General features: G+C 47.3%; 6 non-coding genes across 6 annotated transcripts; all 6 read left to right on the forward strand.

The window, feature by feature from the left end:
- Positions 1-951: 951 nt before the first annotated feature.
- Positions 952-1,024, forward strand: TRNAV-CAC (transfer RNA valine (anticodon CAC)). The gene has a single exon. It is a non-coding gene; the product is annotated as a tRNA-Val (tRNA).
- Positions 1,025-2,827: 1,803 nt separating this feature from the next.
- On the forward strand, positions 2,828-2,900 carry TRNAV-CAC (transfer RNA valine (anticodon CAC)). The gene has a single exon. It is a non-coding gene; the product is annotated as a tRNA-Val (tRNA).
- A 1,803-nt stretch (positions 2,901-4,703) lies between these two features.
- TRNAV-CAC (transfer RNA valine (anticodon CAC)) lies at positions 4,704-4,776 on the forward strand. The gene has a single exon. It is a non-coding gene; the product is annotated as a tRNA-Val (tRNA).
- Positions 4,777-10,222: 5,446 nt separating this feature from the next.
- On the forward strand, positions 10,223-10,295 carry TRNAV-CAC (transfer RNA valine (anticodon CAC)). Its single transcript has one exon. It is a non-coding gene; the product is annotated as a tRNA-Val (tRNA).
- Positions 10,296-12,085: 1,790 nt separating this feature from the next.
- On the forward strand, positions 12,086-12,158 carry TRNAV-CAC (transfer RNA valine (anticodon CAC)). Its single transcript has one exon. It is a non-coding gene; the product is annotated as a tRNA-Val (tRNA).
- A 1,772-nt stretch (positions 12,159-13,930) lies between these two features.
- TRNAV-CAC (transfer RNA valine (anticodon CAC)) lies at positions 13,931-14,003 on the forward strand. Its single transcript has one exon. It is a non-coding gene; the product is annotated as a tRNA-Val (tRNA).
- Positions 14,004-14,472: the final 469 nt, after the last annotated feature.

Here is a 14,472-nt window from a genome sequence, read left to right on the forward strand (position 1 = left end):
GGGCTGCTTTTTGTTTTTACAGGCAAAAGGAAAGGCCCAGCCCTCAGAGCTTCTGCCAATGCAGATCCCAGCAGGTGCAAAATAAAGGCTCTCCCCCACCTTGCCAGCTGCAGATTGATCAGAAGACTGCTAGTCTAGTGTGTTGGGCCACTTTCTCTCTTCTGTGTATCGTCCCCTCTTATTACATAAACAGCATAAGAGGAATAAAGGAAGGAAGGAAGGAAGGAACAGTGTATCGCAAGCACCTTCCACCCTGATGTCAATGGGCCACCAACCTTCGGGATGAGGAGGAGACCTGTGAAGACAGTCAGAGCGTGCCGACTGGGGCATTCATTTGGCTCATACACCGACAAGGCTTTCAGCGGCAGGAACAAACTTCAGGAATAGGCATTCTTGGCCTCGAATCCTAAGGGGGGTGCAAACGCTGAGGACAATTCCGTCAAATGCTCAAAGGACCGTGGCTCGTTGGTCTAGGGGTATGATTCTCGCTTTGGGTGCGAGAGGTCCCGGGTTCAAATCCCAGACGAGCCCAATCAAGGTGGTTAACTTGAGCTCCTATTTTTTGTTTTTTCAATGTTATTTTCATTGGACAGACTCTCTGGTTTTCTCGGTAAGCAGTAGTCGATGAACAATTCACTTCCTGAACCTCTTTGCGTGCCATGTCCTTGCGACAAGCACTTTGTGTTCTCTGTTAGCTCTCAGTAACATTCCTTGATTTGCTTGTGAGTTTTGGCCGTCCGATCTCAAAGTGGAAATATGTCCTTCCCTCTGTACGCTGCATAGGCCCTCAGCTGGCATATTTGTATATGTGCGCATGCTTGATAGGACGTATGTTTTAGGCTGGATTGTGTGAGCTTCAGGCGCAAGGCATTTGATTAGTCTTTAAGCAGGTCCACTTGCACTGCCCTTTGCACCTGTTCTCCCAGTCCCTACAAAGGTGAGCAAGCAGCTGTTTCTGTAGTGTAGTGGTTATCACGTTCGCCTCACACGCGAAAGGTCCCCGGTTCGAGACCGGGCAGAAACACTCTCTGCTGGCATTTTACACAAAATAGTTTTTTTCCCCTTTTGTCACACACAAATGTAAAGTATGAACTTATTTGCGTTCCCATGGAAATAGCATATGCTCTCAAGAGCTTGAGAAATACACTGGGAAGGCAAGCATCCTCACATGTATTCTGTATATGGGGCCAATAAAAAAATGCACGCGCTTGCATTTTGTGTATGTAATGTTGCAGAGCACAGGGAGGATTTATTTTCCCTACTGCTGGGTATTTGGGTCTCTGGGATCACAGTTGGGTCCGCTCCGTCCTCTGAAATGGTCCATATTAGTTACATAGGTTAGTGTACCAAAGAAATAATACATTTTCATATACAGCTTCTTCATTTCTGTGTTCTGAGGGATTACCAGTTGTAAGAAATGCACTTGCCGGTACAGTGATTCCCTGGCTTTCTCTGGCCCGAGAAAGCTTTTCCTCTGAAGTGGGAACAGAAGTTGGACTGCTTCTGCTGAACTTCCTGAAAGCAGAGCTGGCGGGAGGAGGGACTTTTTGAGTGCTGGGAAAATTTGAGCTGGAAATTTGCATCGGCTGGACAGAGATTGCTTGGAGCAGCCAAAATATAATAACGGCCATGGCGCTCAAGTAAAGCAGAAAGCTTTTAGTATACACCTTTTGCACTCTTGTCAACGAAGCTGGGCTCTGTGAATGCTCACCCTACGCAAGAAAAGAGAACAGACTTTGCTGGTGACCTAAATATATCTCGCCTGATCGAGCACGATCGAGCTCTGAGTGAGCAGCTGTGCAATGGTCATCTTTACCAAAGGGGAGATGCTGCTTTTTCCAGTGTCACGCCCATGCTCTCAGGGCTGGAGGGAGGAGGGCTGCTTTTTGTTTTTACAGGCAAAAGGAAAGGCCCAGCCCTCAGAGCTTCTGCCAATGCAGATCCCAGCAGGTGCAAAATAAAGGCTCTCCCCCACCTTGCCAGCTGCAGATTGATCAGAAGACTGCTAGTCTAGTGTGTTGGGCCACTTTCTCTCTTCTGTGTATCGTCCCCTCTTATTACATAAACAGCATAAGAGGAATAAAGGAAGGAAGGAAGGAAGGAACAGTGTATCGCAAGCACCTTCCACCCTGATGTCAATGGGCCACCAACCTTCGGGATGAGGAGGAGACCTGTGAAGACAGTCAGAGCGTGCCGACTGGGGCATTCATTTGGCTCATACACCGACAAGGCTTTCAGCGGCAGGAACAAACTTCAGGAATAGGCATTCTTGGCCTCGAATCCTAAGGGGGGTGCAAACGCTGAGGACAATTCCGTCAAATGCTCAAAGGACCGTGGCTCGTTGGTCTAGGGGTATGATTCTCGCTTTGGGTGCGAGAGGTCCCGGGTTCAAATCCCAGACGAGCCCAATCAAGGGGGTTAACTTGAGCTCCTATTTTTTGTTTTTTCAATGTTATTTTCATTGGACAGACTCTCTGGTTTTCTCGGTAAGCAGTAGTCGATGAACAATTCACTTCCTGAACCTCTTTGCGTGCCATGTCCTTGCGACAAGCACTTTGTGTTCTCTGTTAGCTCTCAGTAACATTCCTTGATTTGCTTGTGAGTTTTGGCCGTCCGATCTCAAAGTGGAAATATGTCCTTCCCTCTGTACGCTGCATAGGCCCTCAGCTGGCATATTTGTATATGTGCGCATGCTTGATAGGACGTATGTTTTAGGCTGGATTGTGTGAGCTTCAGGCGCAAGGCATTTGATTAGTCTTTAAGCAGGTCCACTTGCACTGCCCTTTGCACCTGTTCTCCCAGTCCCTACAAAGGTGAGCAAGCAGCTGTTTCTGTAGTGTAGTGGTTATCACGTTCGCCTCACACGCGAAAGGTCCCCGGTTCGAGACCGGGCAGAAACACTCTCTGCTGGCATTTTACACAAAATAGTTTTTTTCCCCTTTTGTCACACACAAATGTAAAGTATGAACTTATTTGCGTTCCCATGGAAATAGCATATGCTCTCAAGAGCTTGAGAAATACACTGGGAAGGCAAGCATCCTCACATGTATTCTGTATATGGGGCCAATAAAAAAATGCACGCGCTTGCATTTTGTGTATGTAATGTTGCAGAGCACAGGGAGGATTTATTTTCCCTACTGCTGGGTATTTGGGTCTCTGGGATCACAGTTGGGTCCGCTCCGTCCTCTGAAATGGTCCATATTAGTTACATAGGTTAGTGTACCAAAGAAATAATACATTTTCATATACAGCTTCTTCATTTCTGTGTTCTGAGGGATTACCAGTTGTAAGAAATGCACTTGCCGGTACAGTGATTCCCTGGCTTTCTCTGGCCCGAGAAAGCTTTTCCTCTGAAGTGGGAACAGAAGTTGGACTGCTTCTGCTGAACTTCCTGAAAGCAGAGCTGGCGGGAGGAGGGACTTTTTGAGTGCTGGGAAAATTTGAGCTGGAAATTTGCATCGGCTGGACAGAGATTGCTTGGAGCAGCCAAAATATAATAACGGCCATGGCGCTCAAGTAAAGCAGAAAGCTTTTAGTATACACCTTTTGCACTCTTGTCAACGAAGCTGGGCTCTGTGAATGCTCCCCCTACGCAAGAAAAGAGAACAGACTTTGCTGGTGACCTAAATATATCTCGCCTGATCGAGCACGATCGAGCTCTGAGTGAGCAGCTGTGCAATGGTCATCTTTACCAAAGGGGAGATGCTGCTTTTTCCAGTGTCACGCCCATGCTCTCAGGGCTGGAGGGAGGAGGGCTGCTTTTTGTTTTTACAGGCAAAAGGAAAGGCCCAGCCCTCAGAGCTTCTGCCAATGCAGATCCCAGCAGGTGCAAAATAAAGGCTCTCCCCCACCTTGCCAGCTGCAGATTGATCAGAAGACTGCTAGTCTAGTGTGTTGGGCCACTTTCTCTCTTCTGTGTATCGTCCCCTCTTATTACATAAACAGCATAAGAGGAATAAAGGAAGGAAGGAAGGAAGGAACAGTGTATCGCAAGCACCTTCCACCCTGATGTCAATGGGCCACCAACCTTCGGGATGAGGAGGAGACCTGTGAAGACAGTCAGAGCGTGCCGACTGGGGCATTCATTTGGCTCATACACCGACAAGGCTTTCAGCGGCAGGAACAAACTTCAGGAATAGGCATTCTTGGCCTCGAATCCTAAGGGGGGTGCAAACGCTGAGGACAATTCCGTCAAATGCTCAAAGGACCGTGGCTCGTTGGTCTAGGGGTATGATTCTCGCTTTGGGTGCGAGAGGTCCCGGGTTCAAATCCCAGACGAGCCCAATCAAGGGGGTTAACTTGAGCTCCTATTTTTTGTTTTTTCAATGTTATTTTCATTGGACAGACTCTCTGGTTTTCTCGGTAAGCAGTAGTCGATGAACAATTCACTTCCTGAACCTCTTTGCGTGCCATGTCCTTGCGACAAGCACTTTGTGTTCTCTGTTAGCTCTCAGTAACATTCCTTGATTTGCTTGTGAGTTTTGGCCGTCCGATCTCAAAGTGGAAATATGTCCTTCCCTCTGTACGCTGCATAGGCCCTCAGCTGGCATATTTGTATATGTGCGCATGCTTGATAGGACGTATGTTTTAGGCTGGATTGTGTGAGCTTCAGGCGCAAGGCATTTGATTAGTCTTTAAGCAGGTCCACTTGCACTGCCCTTTGCACCTGTTCTCCCAGTCCCTACAAAGGTGAGCAAGCAGCTGTTTCTGTAGTGTAGTGGTTATCACGTTCGCCTCACACGCGAAAGGTCCCCGGTTCGAGACCGGGCAGAAACACTCTCTGCTGGCATTTTACACAAAATAGTTTTTTTCCCCTTTTGTCACACACAAATGTAAAGTATGAACTTATTTGCGTTCCCATGGAAATAGCATATGCTCTCAAGAGCTTGAGAAATACACTGGGAAGGCAAGCATCCTCACATGTATTCTGTATATGGGGCCAATAAAAAAATGCACGCGCTTGCATTTTGTGTATGTAATGTTGCAGAGCACAGGGAGGATTTATTTTCCCTACTGCTGGGTATTTGGGTCTCTGGGATCACAGTTGGGTCCGCTCCGTCCTCTGAAATGGTCCATATTAGTTACATAGGTTAGTGTACCAAAGAAATAATACATTTTCATATACAGCTTCTTCATTTCTGTGTTCTGAGGGATTACCAGTTGTAAGAAATGCACTTGCCGGTACAGTGATTCCCTGGCTTTCTCTGGCCCGAGAAAGCTTTTCCTCTGAAGTGGGAACAGAAGTTGGACTGCTTCTGCTGAACTTCCTGAAAGCAGAGCTGGCGGGAGGAGGGACTTTTTGAGTGCTGGGAAAATTTGAGCTGGAAATTTGCATCGGCTGGACAGAGATTGCTTGGAGCAGCCAAAATATAATAACGGCCATGGCGCTCAAGTAAAGCAGAAAGCTTTTAGTATACACCTTTTGCACTCTTGTCAACGAAGCTGGGCTCTGTGAATGCTCCCCCTACGCAAGAAAAGAGAACAGACTTTGCTGGTGACCTAAATATATCTCGCCTGATCGAGCACGATCGAGCTCTGAGTGAGCAGCTGTGCAATGGTCATCTTTACCAAAGGGGAGATGCTGCTTTTTCCAGTGTCACGCCCATGCTCTCAGGGCTGGAGGGAGGAGGGCTGCTTTTTGTTTTTACAGGCAAAAGGAAAGGCCCAGCCCTCAGAGCTTCTGCCAATGCAGATCCCAGCAGGTGCAAAATAAAGGCTCTCCCCCACCTTGCCAGCTGCAGATTGATCAGAAGACTGCTAGTCTAGTGTGTTGGGCCACTTTCTCTCTTCTGTGTATCGTCCCCTCTTATTACATAAACAGCATAAGAGGAATAAAGGAAGGAAGGAAGGAAGGAACAGTGTATCGCAAGCACCTTCCACCCTGATGTCAATGGGCCACCAACCTTCGGGATGAGGAGGAGACCTGTGAAGACAGTCAGAGCGTGCCGACTGGGGCATTCATTTGGCTCATACACCGACAAGGCTTTCAGCGGCAGGAACAAACTTCAGGAATAGGCATTCTTGGCCTCGAATCCTAAGGGGGGTGCAAACGCTGAGGACAATTCCGTCAAATGCTCAAAGGACCGTGGCTCGTTGGTCTAGGGGTATGATTCTCGCTTTGGGTGCGAGAGGTCCCGGGTTCAATAGGACGAGCCCAATCAAGGTGGTTAACTTGAGCTCCTTTTTTTTGTTTTTTCAATGTTATTTTCATTGGACAGACTCTCTGGTTTTCTCGGTAAGCAGTAGTCGATGAACAATTCACTTCCTGAACCTCTTTGCGTGCCATGTCCTTGCGACAAGCACTTTGTGTTCTCTGTTAGCTCTCAGTAACATTCCTTGATTTGCTTGTGAGTTTTGGCCGTCCGATCTCAAAGTGGAAATATGTCCTTCCCTCTGTACGCTGCATAGGCCCTCAGCTGGCATACTTGTATATGTGCGCATGCTTGATAGGACGTATGTTTTAGGCTGGATTGTGTGAGCTTCAGGCGCAAGGCATTTGATTAGTCTTTAAGCAGGTCCACTTGCACTGCCCTTTGCACCTGTTCTCCCAGTCCCTACAAAGGTGAGCAAGCAGCTGTTTCGGTAGTGGCAGAAACACTCTCTGCTGGCATTTTACACAAAATAGTTATTTTCCCCTTTTGTCACACACAAATGTAAAGTATGAACTTATTTGCGTTCCCATGGAAATAGCATATGCTCTCAAGAGCTTGAGAAATACACTGGGAAGGCAAGCATCCTCACATGTATTCTGTATATGGGGCCAATAAAAAAATGCACGCGCTTGCATTTTGTGTATGTAATGTTGCAGAGCACAGAGAGGATTTATTTTCCCTACTGCTGGGTATTTGGGTCTCTGGGATCACAGTTGGGTCCGCTCCGTCCTCTGAAATGGTCCATATTAGTTACATAGGTTAGTGTACCAAAGAAATAATACATTTTCATATACCGCTTCTTCATTTCTGTGTTCTGAGGGATTACCAGTTGTAAGAAATGCACTTGCCGGTACAGTGATTCCCTGGCTTTCTCTGGCCCGAGAAAGCTTTTCCTCTGAAGTGGGAACAGAAGTTGGACTGCTTCTGCTGAACTTCCTGAAAGCAGAGCTGGCGGGAGGAGGGACTTTTTGAGTGCTGGGAAAATTTGAGCTGGAAATTTGCATCGGCTGGACAGAGATTGCTTGGAGCTGCCAAAATATAATAACGGCCATGGCGCTCAAGTAAAGCAGAAAGCTTTTAGTATACACCTTTTGCACTCTTGTCAACGAAGCTGGGCTCTGTGAATGCTCACCCTACGCAAGAAAAGAGAACAGACTTTGCTGGTGACCTAAATATATCTCGCCTGATCGAGCACGATCGAGCTCTGAGTGAGCAGCTGTGCAATGGTCATCTTTACCAAAAGGGAGATGCTGCTTTTTCCAGTGTCACGCCCATGCTCTCAGGGCTGGAGGGAGGAGGGCTGCTTTTTGTTTTTACAGGCAAAAGGAAAGGCCCAGCCCTCAGAGCTTCTGCCAATGCAGATCCCAGCAGGTGCAAAATAAAGGCTCTCCCCCACCTTGCCAGCTGCAGATTGATCAGAAGACTGCTAGTCTAGTGTGTTGGGCCACTTTCTCTCTTTTGTGTATCGTCCCCTCTTATTACATAAACAGCATAAGAGGAATAAAGGAAGGAAGGAAGGAAGGAACAGTGTATCGCAAGCACCTTCCACCCTGATGTCAATGGGCCACCAACCTTCGGGATGAGGAGGAGACCTGTGAAGACAGTCAGAGCGTGCCGACTGGGGCATTCATTTGGCTCATACACCGACAAGGCTTTCAGCGGCAGGAACAAACTTCAGGAATAGGCATTCTTGGCCTCGAATCCTAAGGGGGGTGCAAACGCTGAGGACAATTCCGTCAAATGCTCAAAGGACCGTGGCTCGTTGGTCTAGGGGTATGATTCTCCCTTTGGGTGCGAGAGGTCCCGGGTTCAAATCCCGGACGAGCCCAATCAAGGTGGTTAACTTGAGCTCCTATTTTTTGTTTTTTCAATGTTATTTTCATTGGACAGACTCTCTGGTTTTCTCGGTAAGCAGTAGTCGATGAACAATTCACTTCCTGAACCTCTTTGCGTGCCATGTCCTTGCGACAAGCACTTTGTGTTCTCTGTTAGCTCTCAGTAACATTCCTTGATTTGCTTGTGAGTTTTGGCCGTCCGATCTCAAAGTGGAAATATGTCCTTCCCTCTGTACGCTGCATAGGCCCTCAGCTGGCATATTTGTATATGTGCGCATGCTTGATAGGACGTATGTTTTAGGCTGGATTGTGTGAGCTTCAGGCGCAAGGCATTTGATTAGTCTTTAAGCAGGTCCACTTGCACTGCCCTTTGCACCTGTTCTCCCAGTCCCTACAAAGGTGAGCAAGCAGCTGTTTCTGTAGTGTAGTGGTTATCACTCTGCTGGCATTTTACACAAAATAGTTTTTTTCCCCTTTTGTCACACACAAATGTAAAGTATGAACTTATTTGCGTTCCCATGGAAATAGCATATGCTCTCAAGAGCTTGAGAAATACACTGGGAAGGCAAGCATCCTCACATGTATTCTGTATATGGGGCCAATAAAAAAATGCACGCGCTTGCATTTTGTGTATGTAATGTTGCAGAGCACAGGGAGGATTTATTTTCCCTACTGCTGGGTATTTGGGTCTCTGGGATCACAGTTGGGTCCGCTCCGTCCTCTGAAATGGTCCATATTAGTTACATAGGTTAGTGTACCAAAGAAATAATACATTTTCATATACAGCTTCTTCATTTCTGTGTTCTGAGGGATTACCAGTTGTAAGAAATGCACTTGCCGGTACAGTGATTCCCTGGCTTTCTCTGGCCCGAGAAAGCTTTTCCTCTGAAGTGGGAACAGAAGTTGGACTGCTTCTGCTGAACTTCCTGAAAGCAGAGCTGGCGGGAGGAGGGACTTTTTGAGTGCTGGGAAAATTTGAGCTGGAAATTTGCATCGGCTGGACAGAGATTGCTTGGAGCAGCCAAAATATAATAACGGCCATGGCGCTCAAGTAAAGCAGAAAGCTTTTAGTATACACCTTTTGCACTCTTGTCAACGAAGCTGGGCTCTGTGAATGCTCACCCTACGCAAGAAAAGAGAACAGACTTTGCTGGTGACCTAAATATATCTCGCCTGATCGAGCACGATCGAGCTCTGAGTGAGCAGCTGTGCAATCGTCATCTTTACCAAAGGGGAGATGCTGCTTTTTCCAGTGTCACGCCCATGCTCTCAGGGCTGGAGGGAGGAGGGCTGCTTTTTGTTTTTACAGGCAAAAGGAAAGGCCCAGCCCTCATAGCTTCTGCCAATGCAGATCCCAGCAGGTGCAAAATAAAGGCTCTCCCCCACCTTGCCAGCTGCAGATTGATCAGAAGACTGCTAGTCTAGTGTGTTGGGCCACTTTCTCTCTTCTGTGTATCGTCCCCTCTTATTACATAAACAGCATAAGAGGAATAAAGGAAGGAAGGAAGGAAGGAACAGTGTATCGCAAGCACCTTCCACCCTGATGTCAATGGGCCACCAACCTTCGGGATGAGGAGGAGACCTGTGAAGACAGTCAGAGCGTGCCGACTGGGGCATTCATTTGGCTCATACACCGACAAGGCTTTCAGCGGCAGGAACAAACTTCAGGAATAGGCATTCTTGGCCTCGAATCCTAAGGGGGGTGCAAACGCTGAGGACAATTCCGTCAAATGCTCAAAGGACCGTGGCTCGTTGGTCTAGGGGTATGATTCTCGCTTTGGGTGCGAGAGGTCCCGGGTTCAATAGGACGAGCCCAATCAAGGTGGTTAACTTGAGCTCCTTTTTTTTGTTTTTTCAATGTTATTTTCATTGGACAGACTCTCTGGTTTTCTCGGTAAGCAGTAGTCGATGAACAATTCACTTCCTGAACCTCTTTGCGTGCCATGTCCTTGCGACAAGCACTTTGTGTTCTCTGTTAGCTCTCAGTAACATTCCTTGATTTGCTTGTGAGTTTTGGCCGTCCGATCTCAAAGTGGAAATATGTCCTTCCCTCTGTACGCTGCATAGGCCCTCAGCTGGCATACTTGTATATGTGCGCATGCTTGATAGGACGTATGTTTTAGGCTGGATTGTGTGAGCTTCAGGCGCAAGGCATTTGATTAGTCTTTAAGCAGGTCCACTTGCACTGCCCTTTGCACCTGTTCTCCCAGTCCCTACAAAGGTGAGCAAGCAGATGTTTCTGTAGTGTAGTGGTTATCACGTTCGCCTCACATGCGAAAGGTCCCCGGTTCGAGACCGGGCAGAAACACTCTCTGCTGGCATTTTACACAAAATAGTTATTTTCCCCTTTTGTCACACACAAATGTAAAGTATGAACTTATTTGCGTTCCCATGGAAATAGCATATGCTCTCAAGAGCTTGAGAAATACACTGGGAAGGCAAGCATCCTCACATGTATTCTGTATATGGGGCCAATAAAAAAATGCACGCGCTTGCATTTTGTGTATGTAATGTTGCAGAGCACAGAGAGGATTTATTTTCCCTACTGCTGGGTATTTGGGTCTCTGGGATCACAGTTGGGTCCGCTCCGTCCTCTGAAATGGTCCATATTAGTTACATAGGTTAGTGTACCAAAGAAATAATACATTTTCATATACCGCTTCTTCATTTCTGTGTTCTGAGGGATTACCAGTTGTAAGAAATGCACTTGCCGGTACAGTGATTCCCTGGCTTTCTCTGGCCCGAGAAAGCTTTTCCTCTGAAGTGGGAACAGAAGTTGGACTGCTTCTGCTGAACTTCCTGAAAGCAGAGCTGGCGGGAGGAGGGACTTTTTGAGTGCTGGGAAAATTTGAGCTGGAAATTTGCATCGGCTGGACAGAGATTGCTTGGAGCAGCCAAAATATAATAACGGCCATGGCGCTCAAGTAAAGCAGAAAGCTTTTAGTATACACCTTTTGCACTCTTGTCAACGAAGCTGGGCTCTGTGAATGCTCACCCTACGCAAGAAAAGAGAACAGACTTTGCTGGTGACCTAAATATATCTCGCCTGATCGAGCACGATCGAGCTCTGAGTGAGCAGCTGTGCAATGGTCATCTTTACCAAAAGGGAGATGCTGCTTTTTCCAGTGTCACGCCCATGCTCTCAGGGCTGGAGGGAGGAGGGCTGCTTTTTGTTTTTACAGGCAAAAGGAAAGGCCCAGCCCTCAGAGCTTCTGCCAATGCAGATCCCAGCAGGTGCAAAATAAAGGCTCTCCCCCACCTTGCCAGCTGCAGATTGATCAGAAGACTGCTAGTCTAGTGTGTTGGGCCACTTTCTCTCTTCTGTGTATCGTCCCCTCTTATTACATAAACAGCATAAGAGGAATAAAGGAAGGAAGGAAGGAAGGAACAGTGTATCGCAAGCACCTTCCACCCTGATGTCAATGGGCCACCAACCTTCGGGATGAGGAGGAGACCTGTGAAGACAGTCAGAGCGTGCCGACTGGGGCATTCATTTGGCTCATACACCGACAAGGCTTTCAGCGGCAGGAACAAACTTCAGGAATAGGCATTCTTGGCCTCGAATCCTAAGGGGGGTGCAAACGCTGAGGACAATTCCGTCAAATGCTCAAAGGACCGTGGCTCGTTGGTCTAGGGGTATGATTCTCGCTTTGGGTGCGAGAGGTCCCGGACGAGCCCAATCAAGGTGGTTAACTTGAGCTCCTTTTTTTTGTTTTTTCAATGTTATTTTCATTGGACAGACTCTCTGGTTTTCTCGGTAAGCAGTAGTCGATGAACAATTCACTTCCTGAACCTCTTTGCGTGCCATGTCCTTGCGACAAGCACTTTGTGTTCTCTGTTAGCTCTCAGTAACATTCCTTGATTTGCTTGTGAGTTTTGGCCGTCCGATCTCAAAGTGGAAATATGTCCTTCCCTCTGTACGCTGCATAGGCCCTCAGCTGGCATACTTGTATATGTGCGCATGCTTGATAGGACGTATGTTTTAGGCTGGATTGTGTGAGCTTCAGGCGCAAGGCATTTGATTAGTCTTTAAGCAGGTCCACTTGCACTGCCCTTTGCACCTGTTCTCCCAGTCCCTACAAAGGTGAGCAAGCAGCTGTTTCTGTAGTGTAGTGGTTATCACGTTTGCCTCACACGCGAAAGGTCCCCGGTTCGAGACCGGGCAGAAACACTCTCTGCTGGCATTTTACACAAAATAGTTTTTTTCCCCTTTTGTCACACACAAATGTAAAGTATGAACTTATTTGCGTTCCCATGGAAATAGCATATGCTCTCAAGAGCTTGAGAAATACACTGGGAAGGCAAGCATCCTCACATGTATTCTGTATATGGGGCCAATAAAAAAATGCACGCGCTTGCATTTTGTGTATGTAATGTTGCAGAGCACAGAGAGGATTTATTTTCCCTACTGCTGGGTATTTGGGTCTCTGGGATCACAGTTGGGTCCGCTCCGTCCTCTGAAATGGTCCATATTAGTTACATAGGTTAGTGTACCAAAGAAATAATACATTTTCATATACAGCTTCTTCATTTCTGTGTTCTGAGGGATTACCAGTTGTAAGAAATGCACTTGCCGGTACAGTGATTCCCTGGCTTTCTCTGTCCCGAGAAAGCTTTTCCTCTGAAGTGGGAACAGAAGTTGGACTGCTTCTGCTGAACTTCCTGAAAGCAGAGCTGGCGGGAGGAGGGACTTTTTGAGTGCTGGGAAAATTTGAGCTGGAAATTTGCATCGGCTGGACAGAGATTGCTTGGAGCAGCCAAAATATAATAACGGCCATGGCGCTCAAGTAAAGCAGAAAGCTTTTAGTATACACCTTTTGCACTCTTGTCAACGAAGCTGGGCTCTGTGAATGCTCACCCTACGCAAGAAAAGAGAACAGACTTTGCTGGTGACCTAAATATATCTCGCCTGATCGAGCACGATCGAGCTCTGAGTGAGCAGCTGTGCAATGGTCATCTTTACCAAAGGGGAGATGCTGCTTTTTCCAGTGTCACGCCCATGCTCTCAGGGCTGGAGGGAGGAGGGCTGCTTTTTGTTTTTACAGGCAAAAGGAAAGGCCCAGCCCTCAGAGCTTCTGCCAATGCAGATCCCAGCAGGTGCAAAATAAAGGCTCTCCCCCACCTTGCCAGCTGCAGATTGATCAGAAGACTGCTAGTCTAGTGTGTTGGGCCACTTTCTCTCTTCTGTGTATCGTCCCCTCTTATTACATAAACAGCATAAGAGGAATAAAGGAAGGAAGGAAGGAAGGAACAGTGTATCGCAAGCACCTTCCACCCTGATGTCAATGGGCCACCAACCTTCGGGATGAGGAGGAGACCTGTGAAGACAGTCAGAGCGTGCCGACTGGGGCATTCATTTGGCTCATACACCGACAAGGCTTTCAGCGGCAGGAACAAACTTCAGGAATAGGCATTCTTGGCCTCGAATCCTAAGGGGGGTGCAAACGCTGAGGACAATTCCGTCAAATGCTCAAAGGACCGTGGCTCGTTGGTCTAGGGGTATGATTCTCGCTGGACGAGCCCAATCAAGGTGGTTAACTTGAGCTCCTATTTTTTGTTTTTTCAATGTTATTTTCATTGGACAGACTCTCTGGTTTTCTCGGTAAGCAGTAGTCGATGAACAATTCACTTCCTGAACCTCTTTGCGTGCCATGTCCTTGCGACAAGCACTTTGTGTTCTCTGTTAGCTCTCAGTAACATTCCTTGATTTGCTTGTGAGTTTTGGCCGTCCGATCTCAAAGTGGAAATATGTCCTTCCCTCTGTACGCTGCATAGGCCCTCAGCTGGCATATTTGTATATGTCCGCATGCTTGATAGGACGTATGTTTTAGGCTGGATTGTGTGAGCTTCAGGCGCAAGGCATTTGATTAGTCTTTAAGCAGGTCCACTTGCACTGCCCTTTGCACCTGTTCTCCCAGTCCCTACAAAGGTGAGCAAGCAGCTGTTTCTGTAGTGTAGTGGTTATCACGTTCGCCTCACACGCGAAAGGTCCCCGGTTCGAGACCGGGCAGAAACACTCTCTGCTGGCATTTTACACAAAATAGTTTTTTTCCCCTTTTGTCACACACAAATGTAAAGTATGAACTTATTTGCGTTCCCATGGAAATAGCATATGCTCTCAAGAGCTTGAGAAATACACTGGGAAGGCAAGCATCCTCACATGTATTCTGTATATGGGGCCAATAAAAAAATGCACGCGCTTGCATTTTGTGTATGTAATGTTGCAGAGCACAGGGAGGATTTATTTTCCCTACTGCTGGGTATTTGGGTCTCTGGGATCACAGTTGGGTCCGCTCCGTCCTCTGAAATGGTCCATATTAGTTACATAGGTTAGTGTACCAAAGAAATAATACATTTTCATATACAGCTTCTTCATTTCTGTGTTCTGAGGGATTACCAGTTGTAAGAAATGCACTTGCCGGTACAGTGATTCCCTGGCTTTCTCTGGCCCGAGAAAGCTTTTCCTCTGAAGTGGGAACAGAAGT

The sequence above is a fragment of the Ambystoma mexicanum genome, chromosome 2q (genome assembly GCF_040938575.1).
Source record: "Ambystoma mexicanum isolate Mex_15411 chromosome 2q, UKY_AmexF1_1, whole genome shotgun sequence".
Classification (NCBI taxonomy): Eukaryota; Metazoa; Chordata; class Amphibia; order Caudata; family Ambystomatidae; genus Ambystoma; species Ambystoma mexicanum.